Source organism: Myotis nattereri (genome assembly GCF_964212035.1).
Source record: "Myotis nattereri genome assembly, chromosome: 3".
NCBI classification, from domain to species: Eukaryota; Metazoa; Chordata; class Mammalia; order Chiroptera; family Vespertilionidae; genus Myotis; species Myotis nattereri.
In genome coordinates, this window is record NC_138077.1 from 111,273,063 (window position 1) to 111,287,144 (window position 14,082).

At 38.3% G+C, this 14,082-nt stretch overlaps 1 protein-coding gene across 1 annotated transcript in view; it reads left to right on the forward strand.

Moving 5' to 3' along the window:
• PLOD2 (procollagen-lysine,2-oxoglutarate 5-dioxygenase 2) overlaps positions 1-14,082 on the forward strand; it is a gene marked incomplete at its 5' end in the record, with an annotated part of 326,945 nt that overhangs the window by 153,462 nt on the left and 159,401 nt on the right. The gene's annotated exons all lie outside the window — the stretch shown is intronic.

Sequence of the window (14,082 nt, forward strand, 5' to 3'; positions counted from 1 at the left end):
GTGTTGTCTCTATCTGGTTTTGGTATTAGGGTTGATGCTGGCTTCATAGAATGAGCTTGGAAGTGTTCCTTCCTCTTGAATTTTTTGGAATAGTCTGAGGAGGATAGGTTTTAGTTCTTCCTTTTATGTTTGGTAAAACTCCCATGTGAAGCCATCTGGCCCTGGGCTTTTGTTTGCTGGGAGCTTTTTGATGACTGCTTTAATTTCTTCCATAGTTATTGGAATATTGAGATTTTTAGAATCTTCTGGATTGAGTTTTGGAAGATTGTATTTTTCTAGGAATTTGTCCATTTCCTCCAGGTTGTCTAGTTTGTTATAGTAGAGTTGTTCATAGTATTTTTTAACAATTATTTGAATTTCTATGTGGTCTGTTATTATTTTGCCTCTTTCATTTCTGATTTTGCTTATTTGAGTCCTCTCTCCCTGCTTCTTGGTGAGCCTGGCTAGAGGATCATCAATCTTGTTTATCCTTTCAAAGAACCAGCTCTTGGTTTCATTGATTTTCTGTATTGTTTTGTTGTTCTCTGTGTCATTTATTTCTGCTCTGATCTTTATTATCTCCTTCCTTTTTCTCACTCTGGGCTTTACTTGTTGCTCTCTTTCTAATTCTTTGAGTTGTAGAGTTAGATGATTTACTACCATTTTTTCTTGTTTTTTTTTTGTTTTGTTTTGTTTTGTTTTGTTTTGTTTTGTTTTTTTTTTGAGGTAGGCCTGTAGTGTATCCACTTCCCTCTCAGGACTGCTTTCATTGTGTCCCATAAAGTTTGGATTGTTGTGTTTCCATTGTCATTAGTTTCCAGGGTGTTTTTAATTTCTTCTTTGATCTCATTGGTAACCCAATCATTATTTAGTAGCATGCTATTCAGTTTCCAAAGGTTTGAGTATTTTAGGTTGTTTTTATTATAGTTTATTTCTAATATTATGCCATTGTGGTCTGAGAAGATGCTTGGTATGATTTCAGTTTTCTTGAATTTGGGGAGACTTTGCTTGGGACCCAGTATGTGGTCTATTTTTGAAAATGTCCGATGTGCACTTGAGACGAACGTATATTCCGTGGCTGTGAGGTGAAATGTTCTGAAGATGTCAATTAAGTCCATCTGATCTAGTGGTACATTTAGGATTGCTGTTTCTTTGCTGATTGTTTGTCTAGAGGATTTATCCAGTGATGTCAGTGGTGTATTAAAGTCCCCTACTATGATTGTGTTGTTGTTGATCTCTGCCTTGTTATCTTCCAGGAGGTTTTTTATGTATATGGGTGCTCCTGCATTTTGTGCATATATGAATATCAGGGTTATATTCTCTTGTTGTATCGATCCCTTTAGTATTATGAAGTGGCTTTCCTTATCTCTTGTCATGGCCTTCACTTTGAGATCTATCTTGTCTGATATAAGTATTGCTACCCCAGCTTATTTTTCATTTCCATTTGCCTGAAAGATATTTTTCCATCCCTTCAATTTCAGTCTGTGTGAGTCCCTTGTTCTGAGTTGGGTCTCTTGTAGATAGCATATATATGGGTCATGTCTTTTTATCCATTCAGCCACTCGATGTCTTTTGATTGGAGGATTTAGTTTGTTTACATTTAAAGTTATTATTGAAAGGTACTTGCTTGTAGTCATTTCTATTTTTGTGCCGGTGTTCTTTCTTACCTTTATATTTCTTCTTTTAATAGCATTCCCTTTAGCATTTCTTGCATTGCTGGCTTGGTAGTGATAAACTCCCTTAGCCTTTTTTTGTCTCCAAAGCTCCTGATTTCCCCTTCAATTTTGATTAATAGTCTTGCTGGATAGAGTATTCTTGGATTCAGTCCTTTCCTTTGCAACACTTTGTATACCTCCTTCCATTCCCTTCTAGCTTGATGTGTTTCTGTTGAGAAATCATTTGATAATCTAATGGGTGATCCTTTGTTGGTAACTCTCTGTCTCTCTCTTGCAGCCTTTAAGATTCTCTCTTTGTCATGTACATTTGCCATTATTATTTTGACATGTCTTGGTGTGGGTCTCTTGGGGTTAATCTTTCTTGGGACTCTCTGTACTTGTGTAACTTTTTTCTTCCCCATATCTGGGAAGTTTTCTGTAATTATTTCCTCAAATAGATTTTCTAATCCTTGCTGCTCTTCTTGTCCTTCTGGCAGCCCTATTATGTGTATGTTACTTCATTTCATGTTGTCCCAAACCTCCCTTAGGCTCTCCTCCTGCTTTTTAATTTTTTTTTCCAGTTGCTGTTCAAATTGAGCTTGTTTCTCTACCTTATCTTCTAACTCACTAATTCGGTCCTCTGCTTCTTTTAGTCTACTGTTTAAACCTTCAATGGCGTTTTTGATTGTAGTTATATCACTTTTCATTTTTTCCTGATTGTTCCATAGGTTGTTGATTTTCTCATCTATTCGGTGAATGAATTGTACAACCATTACTCTGAATTCTTTTTCTATCATGTTGCATGCTTCAATTTCATTAATTTCCTTTCTTGGCAATTCCTCTTTTTCTTTTTCTGGGGGTTGTGTCATCTCCCCATTCTGACTATCCCCAGATGGTTCAAACATTGAATTGCATGGGCTTGGGCCGTGTGCAGTGGGAGCTTTGCACCACCCTAATGTCACTGGAGAGCTCTGACACTAAGATGTGTGGTTGTGGTGGGTTGGTGGGAAGCAGGCTCGCTCAGAGTCAGTGTTACCAACGCTCAGTGTGGCCTCGTGTGTGCACTTCGAATTAGGGACCCCGCCTGCACCTTCCTGGAACAGAGACCCCCCTGGAGTGTGTTGAAATTCAGAGCCCCCTATCATGCACCAGGATTCAGAGTTCCCCAAGAATCCAGTATCAGATTCTCTGTTGCTTCGCACAGCCTTGCATTGAGAATCAGGGTCCCTGTGTGTACATGCACCAAGGATTGGAGTCACTGGCTCTTAGTGTGAATGCACAGAGAATCAGGGATCCCAGGTGCAGGTGATAAGAAACACAGTCAAGCCATGACTAGTTTGGCTCCGTGGATAGAGTGTCGGCCTGCGGACCAAAGGATCCCAGGTTCGATTCCGGTCAAGGGCATGTACCTTGGTTGTGGGCACATCCTCAGTAGGGGGTGTGTAGGAGGCAGCTGATCGATGTTTCTCACTCATCGATATTTCTAACTCTCTATCTCTCTCCCTTCCTCTTTGTAAAAAATCAATAAAATACATTAAAAAAAAAAAAAGAAACACAGTCAAGTCACTGGTACTTGGTGCTGCGTCCTGCCTGGAGAATCGGGGTCCTGGGGCCTGTTCTGCAGGGGACTAGTTCCCGGTGTTCGGGCCTTAGCCCCCAAGCCAAGGTTCCTACAGCCTGCGCTGTGCAGGACAAGTTCCCAGTGTTCACGCGTTAGCTCCCAGGCCAAGGCTCCTGCAGCCCGTGCTGCATGGGACAAGTTCCCGGTATTCGTGTGCTTCCAGGCTAAGGTTCCTGTAGCAGCACTGAGGCCCCGGCAAGGGGTGGGTGTATCAGTTACTATGGTGCTGCCCTCAAGCCTGTGGGGAGGGAGATGGGCTCTGTTACTCACAGAGATCTGCCGCAGGCATGTCTGGATTCTTGTGATGTCCCTGGGTCTGTAGCTGTGGTCACAGGTCTCTGTCCCCAGTGGCTGCAGGGTCCTGGTTTGTGTCTGGTCGCCAGGATCCTAGTCTCAATCAGCCCTGTTTCTCAAGATGGCACGGTCTCTGTGCCCATGCTGGCTGCCCAGGAGTGTCCACGCTGGGAGCAGGGCTCCGCTGTCCAAGACTGCCCAGTTTAGCAGCCCCTTAGAAGACCTGCAGAATCTAGCTGTCCCTAGCTCATACACACACACACACACACACACACACACACACACACACACCACACACATGTCCACACACTCCTCTATCACTCCCTCGTGCTCTCACACTCCCTCCCTACCTTCCTGCCAGTCGCCATCTTCAGGAGTCTCTCAATTTTTTTATGTAATGTATCACATTTAAGGATTTGTGGATATTATACCATCTATGGATCCCCAGAATAAATCACACTTGGTCATAGTGTATGATCTTTCTAATGTAATGCTGGATCCAATTTGTTAGAAGTTTGTTGAAGATTTTAGCATCTGTGTTCATCAGGGATATTGGCCTGTAATTATCTTTTTTGTGGTGTCTTTATCTGATTTTGGAATTAGGATGATGCTGGCTTCACAGAAAGAGCTTGGAAGTGTGCCTTCCTCTTGAATTTTTTGGAATAGTCTGAGTAGGATAGGTTTTAATTCTTCTTTGAATGCTTGGTAGAACTCCCCTGTAAAGCTGTCCATACCAGGGCTTTTGTTTGCTGGAATATTTTTAATTACTGCTTCAATTTCATTGGTACTTATCATCCTATTCAGGTTTTTTGACTCTTCCTGATTCAGTTTTGGAAGCTTGTGTTTTACTAAGAATATGTCCATTTCGTCCATGTAATCCAGTTTGTAAGAATAGAGATGTTTAAAGTATTTTTTCATAATATTTTGTATTTCTGTGGGACTGGTTGTTACTTCACCCTTTTCATTTCTGATTTTGTTTATTTGTGTCCTCTCTCTTTGCTTCTTGATGAGCCTGGCTAGAGGTTCATCAATCTTGTTTATCATTTCAAAGAACTTGGTTTTGTTGATCTTTTGCACTGTTTTTTTTTTTTTTTTTTTGTCTCTATGTCATTTATTTCCTCTCTGGTCTTTATTATACCCTTCCTCTGCTCACCCTGGGCTTTTCTTGTTGCTCTCCTTCTAATTCTTTGAGTTGTAGGGTTAGATAATTTATTATGATTTTTTCTTTCTTTTTTTTTTTGTGTGTGTATGTGTGTTTTTTTTTTTTTTATGAAGGCCTGTAAAGCTATGAACTTCCCTTGTGACACTGCTTTCACTGTGTCCCATAGATTTTGTATTGTTGTGTTTTCATTGTCTTTTGTTACCAGGATGCTTTATTTCTTCTTTGATATCTTTGGTGAGCCAATCATTATTTAATAGCATGCTGTTTAGCCTCCAAGTGTTTGATTTTTTTTCATTGTTTTTATTGTAGTTGATTCCTAATTTTCTGCCATTGTGATCTGAGAAGATGCTTGATATGATTTCTATCTTCTTGAATTTGAAGAGACTTTGCCTTTCTCCCAATATGTGGTCTATCTTTGAAAATGTCCCATATGCACTTGAGAAGAATTTATATTCTGTGGCTTTGGAGTTAAATGTTCTGAATATGTCAATTAATTCCATCCAATCTAGTGATTCATTTAGGATTGATGTTTCTTGGCTGCTTTTTTGTTTAGAGGATTTATCCAGTGGTGTCAATGGGTATTAAAGTCCCCTACTATGAGTGTATTGCTGTCAATTTCTCCCCTGATATCTTCCAGAAGTTATTTTATGTATTCTGGTGCTCTTGTATTGGGTGTATATATGTTTACCAGAGTTATATCCTTTTGTTGAATTGCTCCCTTTAGTATTATGAAGTGGTCTTCTTTATCTCTTTTTTATTTTTGAGGATAATTTTTATTCAAAATAATAAGATGCCATAAGAAGAACCAACAATTAGTTTTATAACTGACTATAAATTAAGATTGCAGAATGCATTCTGTAACAGATGTTTTCTTTTTTTTCTGTTGCAGATTATGCAGCTCTTTATATTTTTCTCCTTTATTATATTATTCATTTATTTATTTATGTAAAGTATTGCAAAGAGTATTAAATAGGGCTCCTTTTTTTTTCTCCCCTTGGCATTCCCACGGCCTCCCCTACCCCCCAGTGTCTTATGTCCGTTGGTTATGCTTATATGCATGCAGACAAGTCCTTCGGTTGATTTCTTACCCACCCATCCCACCCCCCAAACCCTCCCCAGCCTTCCTACTGTAGTTTGACAGTCTATTCGATGCTGCTCTGCATCTGTATCTATGTTTGCTCATCAGTATATAATGCTCTTTATTATCCATAAATGAGTGAGATCATGTGGTATTTTTCTTTCATTGACTGGCTTATTTCACATAGCATAATGCTCTCCAGTTCCATCCATGCTGTCGCAAATGGTAAGAATTCAGTCTTTTTTACCGCAGTGTAGTATTCCATCGTGTAAATGTACCACAGTTTTCTAATCCATTCATCTGCTGATGGGCACTTAAGCTGTTTCCAGATCTTAGCTATGGTGAATTGTGCTGCTATGAACATAGGGGTGCATATATCCTTTCTGATTGGTGTTTCTGGTATCTTGGGATATATTCCTAGCAGTGGGATCACTGGGTCAAATGGGAGTTCCATTTTTAACTTTTAGAGGAAACTCCATACTGTCTTCAATAGTGGCTGCACCAGTCTGCATTCGCACCAGCAGTGCACAAATGTTCCTTTTTCTCCACATCCTCTCCAGCCCTTGTCATTTGTTGATTTGTTGATGATAGCCATTCTGACAATTGTGAGATGGTAGCTCATTGTTGTTTTGATTTGCGTTTCTCGGATGATTAGTGACTTAGAGCATATTTTCATATGTCTCTTGGCTTTCTGAATGTCCTCTTTCAAAAAGTGTCTATTTAGGTCCTTTGCCCATTTTTTGATTGGATTGTTTATCTTCCTTTTCTTAAGTTGTATGACTTCCCTATAAATGTTGGAGATTGAACCCTTATTGGTGATTACATTGGCAAATATGTTGTCCCATGCAGTGGGCTTTCTTGTTGTTTTGCTGATGATTTCCTTTGCTGGGTGGAAGCTTTTTATATTGATGTAGTCCCATTTGTTTATTTTCTCTTTAGTTTCCAATGCCCTAGGAGATATATCGGTAAAGAAATTGCTTTGGCATATGTCTGAGATTTTGTTGCCTTTGTATTCCTCTAGTATTTTTATGGTTTCCTGTCTTATGTTTAAGTCCTTATCCATTTTGGGTTTATTTTTGTGAATGGTGTAAGTTGGTGGTCTAGTTTCATTTTCTTGCATGTATCTGTTCAATTTTCCCAACACCATTTATTGAAGAGACTGTCTTGACTCCATCGTATGTTCTTGTCTCCTTTGTCAAATATTAGTTGAGCATATTGGTTTGGGTCGATTTCTGCGCTCCCTATTCTATTCCATTGATCTTGTGCCAGTTCTTGTGCCAGTACCAGCCAGTTTTAAGAACAGTGGCTTTGTAATACAGCTTGATATCTGGTATTGAGATCTCACCTACTTTGTTCTTCTTTCTCAGGACTGCTGCAGCTATTCGGGGTCTTTTTTTTATTCCAGATGAATTTTTGGAGAGTTCATTCTAGGTCTGGGAAATATGCCATTTGTATTTTAATTGGAAGTGCGTTGAATTTATAGATTGCTTTGGGTAGTATGGACATTTTAATGATGTTGATTATACCAATCCAAGAACTTGGTATGTTCTTCCATATGTTTATGTCTTCCTCTATCTCTTTTTTCAATGTCCTGTAGTTTTCTGAGTAGAGTCTTTTACCTCTTTAGTTAAGTTTATTCCTAGGTAGCTTAATTTTTTTAGTTCAATGGTAAATGGGATTGCTTTTTTAGTCTCTCTTTCTGTTAGTTCACTATTGGTGTATAGAAATGCCTCAGATTTCTTGGGGTTGATTTTGTATCCTGCTACATTGCCAAATTCATGTATTAAGTTTAGCAGTTTTTTGATGGAGTCTCTAAGGTTTTGTATGTATAATATCATGTCGTCTGCAAATAAGGACAGTTTTACTTCCTCTCTTCGAATTTGAATGCCTTTTATTTCTTTTTCTTGTCTAATTTCAATGGCTAATACTTCCAGTATTATGTTGAACAGGAGTGGTGAGAGTGGGCATCCCTGTCTTGTTCCTGTTCTTAAGGGAAATGGTTTTAATTTTCATCCATTGAGTATGATGTTGGCTGTGGGTTTGTCATATATGGCTTTTATTATGTTGACGTATGATCCTTCTATTACCACCTTGCTGAGAGTTTTTATCAGAAATGGGTGTTGGATTTTGTCAAATGCTTTTTCTGCGTCAATTGATATGACTATGTGATCTTTCTCTCTCAATTTGTTTATGTGATGTATCACATTTATTGATTTGCAGATATTGTACCATCCTTGTATCCCCAAGATAAATCCTACTTGGTCATGTTGTATGATCTTTCTGATGTACTGCTGGATCCGATTTTCTAAGATTTTGTTGGGGATTTTGGCATCTATGTTCATGAGGGATATTGGCCTGTAATTCCCTTTCATTGTGTTGTCTTTCCCTGGTTTTGGTAATATGGTGACGCTGGCTTCATAGAATGAGCTTGGAAGTGTTCCTTTCTCTTGAATTTTTTGAGTAGTCTGAGGAGGATAGGTTTTAGTTCTTCTTTGAAAGCTTGGTAAAACTCCCCTGTGAAACCGTCTGGCCCCGGGCTTTTGTTTGCTGTAAGCTTTTTGATGACTGCTTCAGTTTCTTCCATAGTTATTGGTCTATTGAGATTTTTAGATTCTTCCTGATGGAGTTTTGGAATGTTGTATTTTTCTTGGAATATGTCCATTTCCTCCTGGTTGTGTAGTTGTTGGAGTAGAGTTGTCCATAGTATTTTTTTAAGAAACCTTTATATTTCTGTGGGTCTGTTGTTATTTCACCTCTATCCTTTCTGATTTTGTTTATTTGGGTCCTCTCTCTTTGTTTCTTGGCGAGCCTGGCTAGCGCTTCATCAATCTTGTTCATCCTTTCAAAGAACCATCTCTTGGTTTCATTAATGTTATGTATTGTATTTTGGTCTCTATGTCATTTATTTCTGCTCTAATCTTTATTATCTCCTCCCTTCTTCTCACTCTGGGCTTTTCTTGTTGCTCTCTTTCTAATTCTTTGAGTTGTAGAGTTAGATAATTTACTACCATTTTTTCTTGTTTTTTTGAGGTAGGCCTGCCAAGCTATAAACTTCCCTCTCAGGACTGCTTTCATGTGTCCCATAGGTTTTGGATTGTTGTGTTTTCATTGTCATTAGTTTCCAGGGTGTTTTTAATTTCTTCTTTGATCTCATTGGTAACCCAATCAGTATTTAATAACATGCTATTCAGCTTCCAAGTTTTGATTATTTTGGGTTTTTTTATTGTAGTTTATTTCTAATATCATGCCATTTTGTTTTGAGAAGATGCTTGGTATGATTTCAGTCTTCTTGAATTTTGGGAGACTTTGTTTCTGACCCAATATGTGGTCTATTTTTGAAAATGTCCAATGTGCACTTGAGAATAACATATATTCCGTGGCTTTTGGGTGAAATGTTCTGAAGATGTCAATTAATTCCCTCCGATCTAGTGATTCATTTAGGATTGATGTTTCTTGGCTGAATTTTTGTTGAGGTTTTACGCAGTGGTGTCAATGGGTATTAAAGTCCCCTACTATGAGTGTATTGCTGTCAGTCTCTCCCTTGATATCTTTCAGAAGTTTTTTTTATGGATTTTGGTGCTCTTGTATTGGGTGCATATATGTTTACCAGAGTTATATCCTTTTGTTGAATTGCTCCCTTTAGTATTTTGAAGTGGTCTTCTTTATCTCTTTTTATAGCCTTTATTTTGTGGTCTAATTCGTCAGATATATGTATTCCCAACCTAGCTTTTTTATCATTTCTATTTGCCTAAATGTTTTTTCCATCCTTTCACTATGAGAGTGTGTTAGTCCTTTGTTCTGTGGTGGGTCTCCTGTAGACAGCAGATATTTGGGTCATGTTTTCTTATCCATTTGGCTACCCTATGTCTTTTGATGAAGCGTGTAATCCATTTACATTTAAAGTTATTATTGACTGGTACTTGTTTGTTACCATTTTTATTCTTTATGCCTCTGTTTCTTCTTTCTTTCCTATTCTTTTCACAGCAGTCCCTCTAGCACAGGGGTGGGCAAACTTTTTGACTCTAGGGCCACAATGGGTTCTTAAACTGGACCAGAGGGCTGGAACAAAAGCATGGATGGAGTGTTTGTGTGAACTAATATAAATTCAAAGTAAACATCATTACATAAAAGGGTACGTTTTTTGTTTTTTGTTTTTTAGTTTTATTCATTTCAAACGGTCCGGATCTGGCCCGCGTGCCATAGTTTGCCCACAGCTGCGAGTCTAGCATTTCTTTCATTGGTGGTTTGGTGGTAATATACTCCCTTAGCCCTTTTTTTCAATGAAGCTCCTGATTTCACCTTCAATTTTGAATGATAGTCTTGGTGGATATAGTATTCTTGGATTCAGTCCCTTGCTTTGCTTGACTTTGTATATTTCATTCCATTCCCTTCTGCCCTGATGTGTTTTTGTTGAGAAATCCATTGATAATCTGATGGGAGATCCCTTATAGGTAACTTTCTGTCTCTCTCTAAAAACTTACCATTTTTACTTTGTTGTTGGTGTTTGCTAATCTTTAATAATAAAAGCATAATATGCTAATTAGACTGGACATCCTTCCATATGTACTTTCGGATGACTTGCTGGACTAAGCTCGGGCTATGAGGGAAGCCTGGGTTACGGGTACCTATTGACGGCTGGAAGGAAGCCTAGGTCTCTGGTGCCTGCCAGCAGCTGGAGGGAATCCGGTACTGACAGCCAGGGGAAGGAACGCCTATTCTTTCATGAATTTTGCGAATCAGGCCTCTAGTTTAATTATAATGTGTCATGGTGTCAGCCTTTTTGGGTTCATCTTGTTTAGGACTCTGTGAGCTTCTTGGACTTGTGTGAGTTTTTTCTTCCCAATATCAGGGAACATTTCTGTCATTATTTCTTCAAACAGGTTTTCTATTCCTTGCTGTTTCCTCTCTTTCTGGCACCCTTATTATGTGGATGTTGTTTCGTTTAGTGTTGTCCCAAGGCTCCCTTAGTCTCTACTCCTGTGTTTTAAGTTGTTTTTTTGTTTTGTTTTGTTTTGTTTTGTTTTGTTTTTTTGCCAGTTGCTGCTCTGCTTGGGGATTGTTTCCTACCTTATATTCTAGCTCACTGATGTGGTCCTAAGCTTTTTCTAGTCTATTGTTGATGCTTTCTGTTGTGTTCTTTTTGAAGCTATGTCATTCTTCCTTTCTTCATGGTTCTTCTTCTTTTTCTCTTGGTTCTTACACATGTTGTTGAATTTGTCTTCCATCCTTTTCAGTGTCAATATGACCATTCCTCTGAATTCTTTCTCTGACCAATTGTTTCCCTCCATTTGTTTACTTCCTTTTCTGGTGATTCATCCTTTTCATTTGTATTGGGGCTGTTTCTTTGTCTCCACATTTTTGCTCTTTTCAGGGTGTCTGGTTATGTGGTTCATGCTCTACCACATTCACAGCTGTGTGTAATCCACCAATTCAGTGTGGATGTTATTCAATTCAGCTGTTTCTTCTATCTGCTCCTTGAGAAGGTACAGGACCTGTCTGCCTATTCAGCTGCCATTTTCTCTCCCCCTGGACAAATTTCTTATGAGCCCATAGCTGGGGAGGCAGGGGTCTCAGTGTTCAGAGTCGAGGCAGCTGGTCCTGGGCTGTTGTGGCTGTAGGATCCTGGGTGGTTTCCGTGGTCTCCCTGGGTTAAGGTGAGGTTGGGCTCCCAATCACAGCGGCTCTCCCCTTCAAGATGATGTGGTCTCTCTGTCAGAGCCTGCCGCCCTGGGAGAAATTTCAGCAGTTGTAGAGGCTTCCCGGTTAGGGGAGCATGGTCTGCCAGTCCACAACAATCCTGTGGAATATAAATGTCCCTCACTCACCCCACATGTTCATGCACTCCCCATTTGCTCTCTCACTCACTCACACTATTTCCCTCAAAACCATACTGTTGGCTACCATCTTGGATCTCCCCAGAATATACATTATTCTCAAGTGCACACGGGACATTTTCAAAGATAGACCACATATTGGGAGAAAGGCAAAGTCTCTTCACATTCAGGAAGATAGAAGTCATATCAGCCATCTTGTCATATCACAATGGCATAAAATTAGAAAGCAACTACAATGAAAACAGTCGAGCACTTGGAGGCTAAAAAGCATGCTATTAAACAGTGATTGGGTTACCAAAGAGATCAAAGAAGAAATAAAAGCATCCTGGTAACAAAAGACAAAGAAAACACAACAATCCAAAATCTATGGGACACAGTGCGAGCAATCCTGAGAGGGAAGTTCATAGTTCTACAGGACTACCTCAAAAAAAAAAAAAAGGTAATATATTATCTAATACTACAACTTACAGAATTAGAAACAGAGCCACAAGAAAAGCCCAGAGTAAGCAGATAGAAGGAAATAATAAAGATCAGAGTGGAAATACATGACATAGAGACCAAAAACTGCATATATATATATAATCAATAAAACCAATAGGTATTTCTTTGAAAGGATTAAACAAGATTGATGAACCTCTAGCCAGGCTCACCAAGAAACCAAAAGAGGATCCGAATAAAGAAAATCAGAAATAAAAGAGGTGAAACAGCAACTGACCCCACAGAAATACAAAGGATTGTAATATAATACCACGAACAACTCTACTCCAACAAACTGAACAACCTAGACGAAATAGACGTATTCCTAGAAAAATACAATATTCTAAACTCAATCAGGAAGAATAAAAAAACCTGAATAGGCTAATAACTACCAATGAAATTGAAGCAGTCACCAAAAAACTTCCAGCAAATAAAACCTCTGGTCTGGATGGCTTCACAGGGGAGTTTTACGAAACATTCAAAGAACTAAAACCAATCCTTCTCAGACTATTCAAAAAAATTCAAGAGGAAGGCACACTCCCAAGCTCTTCCAGCATTATCCTAATCCCAAAACCAGATAAAGACACTACAATTAAAGAGAATTATAGGCCAATATCCCTGATGAACATAGATGCTAAAATCCTCAACAGAATTATAGCAAAATAGATCCAGCATTACATTAGATAAATCATACACTATGACCAAGTGGGATTTATTCCAGGAATACAAGGCTGGTACAATATTTGCAAATCAATAAACATGATGCATTACATAAACAAATTGAGACAAAAATCAAATGAGCATATCAATTGATGCATAAAAAGTATTTGACAAAATCCAACACCCTTTCTTGTTATAATCTCTCTGCAAAGTGGGAATAGAGAGATCTTACCTCACCATAATGAAAGCCTTATATGACAAACCTATAAGCAACATCATACTCAATGGGAAAAAACTAAATCCATTTCCCTTGAGAACAAGACAGGGATGCCCACTTTCACCACTCCTGTTTGACATAGTATTGGAAGTGCTAGCCATAACAATCAGACAAGAAGAAGAAATAAAAGGCATCCAAATTGGAAAAGAAGAAGTAAAACTGTCCTTATTCACAGATAACATGAAATTTTACATATAAACCCTTAAAGACTCCCATCAAAAAACTACTAGACTTAATAAATGAATTCGGCAATATAGCAAGATACAAAATTAACACCCAGAAATCCATGGCTTTTTTATACACCAACAGTGAACTCACAGAAAGAGAAACTAAAAAATCAATTCCATTTACCATAGCAACAAGTAAATTAAGATACATAGGAATAAACTTAACTAAGTACGTACAAGACTTATACTCAGAAAACTACTGGATATAGTTTGAAAATCTATATCCTGTTGAAAAAAGAGATAGAGGAAGATCTAAACAAATGGAAGTACATACCATGTTCATGGATTGGTAGAATCAACATTGTTAAACTCTCCATACTACCCAAAGCCATCTATAGATTCAATGCAATCCCCATGTGTAATTCTTTAAACAACAAAGAATTTAAATTTTCACAAAGTTACTAAATGTTTCTTGATACATTACTACTATCCTAGCATATTAACAAGCTCCTTGAGAGCAAGTCTAGCTAGAAGAGGCTTGTAGAGCAGCCTCTTTCCTTCTCCATTTAGATGTCACAGCAGTGCCTCTGGACTATTGACTTGAGGAAGAGATGGTGCTGAATTAAAGAGCATCAGTTTGCTTTATTGTTTGTTACCTCGGATGTTAAGTCATTAAGTTTTCATCTTTGGAAATCTTTGGCCTTGAGGTACTCTGACGTAAAAAAGGAAAATGCAAAAGAAGTTGTGGTTGTAGCAAGAATAGAGAACTTATTACAGAGTGAGAATATATTAGGCTTTCATATTTTGTTATTTCATTGTGATTCTATAAATAGGCTGTGAGGAATAAAATCTGTGGAAAATCAGTGAAACTATAGACA